This window comes from Osmia lignaria, unplaced genomic scaffold (assembly GCF_051020975.1).
Source record: "Osmia lignaria lignaria isolate PbOS001 unplaced genomic scaffold, iyOsmLign1 scaffold0051, whole genome shotgun sequence".
NCBI lineage: Eukaryota > Metazoa > Arthropoda > Insecta > Hymenoptera > Megachilidae > Osmia > Osmia lignaria.
This window is the reverse complement of record NW_027478192.1, coordinates 30,001-35,000: the sequence shown is the minus strand read 5'-3', so window position 1 is coordinate 35,000 and position 5,000 is coordinate 30,001. Positions and strand designations below refer to the sequence as shown.

Here is a 5,000-nt window from a genome sequence, read left to right as displayed (position 1 = left end):
GAGCGCACCTAAAGTTCGTTATTTTGGCTAAACGGAGCGAAAATCTGCATTTATACCATCACGGACGTTAGTTTAATAGCGTTTAACGATCGATCCACGGTACAGAATGCAAAAATATGATTGTTAAAATTTTCGACTAATCGGTTCTAAGAGGCGAAGCAATACGCCGCTGGGACTTTGAAATATTTCGGAGCGCACCTAAAGTTCGTTATTTTGGCTAAACGGAGCGAAAATCTGCATTTATACCATCACGGACGTTAGTTTAATAGCGTTTAACGATGGATCCACGGTACAGAATGCAAAAATATGATTGTTAAAATTTTCGACTAATCGGTTCTAAGAGGCGAAGCAATACGCCGCTGGGACTTTGAAATATTTCGGAGCGCACCTAAAGTTCGTTATTTTGGCTAAACGGAGCGAAAATCTGCATTTATACCATCACGGACGTTAGTTTAATAGCGTTTAACGATCGATCCACGGTACAGAATGCAAAAATATGATTGTTAAAATTTTCGACTAATCGGTTCTAAGAGGCGAAGCAATACGCCGCTGGGACTTTGAAATATTTCGGAGCGCACCTAAAGTTCGTTATTTTGGCTAAACGGAGCGAAAATCTGCATTTATACCATCACGGACGTTAGTTTAATAGCGTTTAACGATGGATCCACGGTACAGAATGCAAAAATATGATTGTTAAAATTTTCGACTAATCGGTTCTAAGAGGCGAAGCAATACGCCGCTGGGACTTTGAAATATTTCGGAGCGCACCTAAAGTTCGTTATTTTGGCTAAACGGAGCGAAAATCTGCATTTATACCATCACGGACGTTAGTTTAATAGCGTTTAACGATCGATCCACGGTACAGAATGCAAAAATATGATTGTTAAAATTTTCGACTAATCGGTTCTAAGAGGCGAAGCAATACGCCGCTGGGACTTTGAAATATTTCGGAGCGCACCTAAAGTTCGTTATTTTGGCTAAACGGAGCGAAAATCTGCATTTATACCATCACGGACGTTAGTTTAATAGCGTTTAACGATGGATCCACGGTACAGAATGCAAAAATATGATTGTTAAAATTTTCGACTAATCGGTTCTAAGAGGCGAAGCAATACGCCGCTGGGACTTTGAAATATTTCGGAGCGCACCTAAAGTTCGTTATTTTGGCTAAACGGAGCGAAAATCTGCATTTATACCATCACGGACGTTAGTTTAATAGCGTTTAACGATCGATCCACGGTACAGAATGCAAAAATATGATTGTTAAAATTTTCGACTAATCGGTTCTAAGAGGCGAAGCAATACGCCGCTGGGACTTTGAAATATTTCGGAGCGCACCTAAAGTTCGTTATTTTGGCTAAACGGAGCGAAAATCTGCATTTATACCATCACGGACGTTAGTTTAATAGCGTTTAACGATGGATCCACGGTACAGAATGCAAAAATATGATTGTTAAAATTTTCGACTAATCGGTTCTAAGAGGCGAAGCAATACGCCGCTGGGACTTTGAAATATTTCGGAGCGCACCTAAAGTTCGTTATTTTGGCTAAACGGAGCGAAAATCTGCATTTATACCATCACGGACGTTAGTTCAATAGCGTTTAACGATCGATCCACGGTACAGAATGCAAAAATATGATTGTTAAAATTTTCGACTAATCGGTTCTAAGAGGCGAAGCAATACGCCGCTGGGACTTTGAAATATTTCGGAGCGCACCTAAAGTTCGTTATTTTGGCTAAACGGAGCGAAAATCTGCATTTATACCATCACGGACGTTAGTTTAATAGCGTTTAACGATGGATCCACGGTACAGAATGCAAAAATATGATTGTTAAAATTTTCGACTAATCGGTTCTAAGAGGCGAAGCAATACGCCGCTGGGACTTTGAAATATTTCGGAGCGCACCTAAAGTTCGTTATTTTGGCTAAACGGAGCGAAAATCTGCATTTATACCATCACGGACGTTAGTTCAATAGCGTTTAACGATCGATCCACGGTACAGAATGCAAAAATATGATTGTTAAAATTTTCGACTAATCGGTTCTAAGAGGCGAAGCAATACGCCGCTGGGACTTTGAAATATTTCGGAGCGCACCTAAAGTTCGTTATTTTGGCTAAACGGAGCGAAAATCTGCATTTATACCATCACGGACGTTAGTTTAATAGCGTTTAACGATGGATCCACGGTACAGAATGCAAAAATATGATTGTTAAAATTTTCGACTAATCGGTTCTAAGAGGCGAAGCAATACGCCGCTGGGACTTTGAAATATTTCGGAGCGCACCTAAAGTTCGTTATTTTGGCTAAACGGAGCGAAAATCTGCATTTATACCATCACGGACGTTAGTTCAATAGCGTTTAACGATCGATCCACGGTACAGAATGCAAAAATATGATTGTTAAAATTTTCGACTAATCGGTTCTAAGAGGCGAAGCAATACGCCGCTGGGACTTTGAAATATTTCGGAGCGCACCTAAAGTTCGTTATTTTGGCTAAACGGAGCGAAAATCTGCATTTATACCATCACGGACGTTAGTTTAATAGCGTTTAACGATGGATCCACGGTACAGAATGCAAAAATATGATTGTTAAAATTTTCGACTAATCGGTTCTAAGAGGCGAAGCAATACGCCGCTGGGACTTTGAAATATTTCGGAGCGCACCTAAAGTTCGTTATTTTGGCTAAACGGAGCGAAAATCTGCATTTATACCATGACGGACGTTAGTTTAATAGCGTTTAACGATCGATCCACGGTACAGAATGCAAAAATATGATTGTTAAAATTTTCGACTAATCGGTTCTAAGAGGCGAAGCAATACGCCGCTGGGACTTTGAAATATTTCGGAGCGCACCTAAAGTTCGTTATTTTGGCTAAACGGAGCGAAAATCTGCATTTATACCATCACGGACGTTAGTTTAATAGCGTTTAACGATGGATCCACGGTACAGAATGCAAAAATATGATTGTTAAAATTTTCGACTTATCGGTTCTGGATCACTGAAAAATCAAAAAAAATTATTAATTTTGATTAATTAAATTACATATGTAGTTTTATATTGTTATAGTCTCGTATTTGTTAATGTTTTGTCGTAAGAAAATGCAAAAATATCGTTTTAATGTTTTCGTCTCATCGGTTCTGGATCGCTGAAAAATCAAAAAAAAATATTAATTTTCATTAATTAAATTACAAATGGAGTTTTATATTGCTATAGTCGCTTATTTGTTAATGTTTTACCGTAAGAAAATGCAAAAATATCGTTTTAATATTTTCATCTCATCGGTTCTGGGCGGTTTTAAAATTTTTTAAAATATTAATTAAACCCATGATTTACATGAGAATGTGAATTTATTATGTCCTGCATGTTAATTTATTAATTTTCATGTATAGAACGTTATAAAATGAAAGGATATGTTCGACGATATTTTCAGTCTAAGTTTTACCGTGCCGGCGGGATGGTACGCTCTCACGGCGGTTTGCACAGGCATACGCCTGGGCGTAAGCCCATGCGTCGCCGACCTAGCGGCCGGCCGTTCGGTATTTATAGGAAGGCACTTTCGGTTCGCTCGGACCGGTCGGGAGTAGCGTCGAGCGTGTGGCTCTTTTATGACTTCGGTTGAAAAGCAGTCTACCGCTCCTCGAGAATATACTTTCTCGACTATTCTCGTTCCGGTTTTCCGTTGCGGATTATTATTAATCTCCACACAGCATTACCACGGGTCGGTGTCTAAGACCGAATGGCCCATATGTGGTGAGCCTTGTAATATAAGGCTGGTGACCTGTATGCACTTATAAATGTTGCATACTTGTACAAACTGAGCATCAACTGTCTGTAACCAAAATTTGTTAAAACTGAAAAAGTTATAAGATTGTATAAAATTTTTGAACCAAGAAAGTAGTGTTAGACGAAAATTCGTTCTATCACTTTTAGAAGGGAGACTGTTTGGAAATATTTAAAGTATAAAATACACAAAAGTCCACTGAATTATGAACAAAATTACGTCCCTGAATTTAAGAAAAGTCAAGAGGTGTCAGAAATAAAATCCTCTCTGATACGTTCAGAGAGGAAAATAAGTATGGAGAGAGGAGTAAAAATGAAAGAAGTTTTAAGGCTGGGGAAACTTCTAAAGGAGAGAGATTCCAACATATCTAATATGTACATTTAAAGCAAGTCCAAGGAACTCTCTCCGTTAATGTTTGAAAAGGTGTGTGCAGATGGAGGAGAAATGTATAAAGTACAGAGACGAGGTTGGTGGGCCCGCTCTAATGATAAAGATTATAAAATTTGGTGGCAAAATGACCAGCATGATCACTGTACGCGCTTTCTCGATTTGTATAGCATGCCACTGTCCGCGCTATCTTTTATTATATTGTCCAGCGTGTGTGGTCTACGTGCTTGCACGATGGATGCACGGCGTGAAAGTGATTTTCGTGCTTTATGAGAGGAGGAGGAGAATATTTGGCCTCTATAAGAGGTACAAAATTTATGAAATGTGTGTTACATACAAAAGAGAAATGGCTTAACGTCGATCGGTCTTACAGGGAGGGCCGACGACGAAAATTTAAATTTACAATAATAACTAAGCTCCCTGGTTGATCCTGCCAGTAGTCATATGCTTGTCTCAAAGATTAAGCCATGCATGTCTAAGTACATACCGAATTAAGGTGAAACCGCGAATGGCTCATTAAATCAGTTTTGGTTTCTTAGATCGTACAAAACATTACTTGGATAACTGTGGTAATTCTAGAGCTAATACATGCAAACCAGAATTCCACCCAGAGATGGGAGGAATGCTTTTATTAGATCAAAACCAATCGGTGGCGGACGGCTTGTCCGTTCGTCCATCGTCGGCTTTGGTGACTCTGAATAACTTTGTGCTGATCGTATGGTCATCTAGCACCGACGACGGATCTTTCAAATGTCTGCCTTATCAACTGTCGATGGTAGGTTCTACGCCTACCATGGTTGTAACGGGTAACGGGGAATCAGGGTTC

The 5,000-nt window shown here is 39.4% G+C and overlaps 1 non-coding gene across 1 annotated transcript in view; it reads left to right on the top strand.

Annotated features, from left to right (window-relative positions):
- The first annotated feature begins 4,591 nt into the window (after positions 1 to 4,591).
- LOC143307327 (small subunit ribosomal RNA) overlaps positions 4,592 to 5,000 on the top strand; it is a 1,923-nt gene continuing 1,514 nt past the window's right edge. Inside the window, exon 1 of the ribosomal RNA XR_013064498.1 lies at positions 4,592 to 5,000. This exon is cut by the window's right edge and continues 1,514 nt beyond it. This is a non-coding gene — a ribosomal RNA (small subunit ribosomal RNA).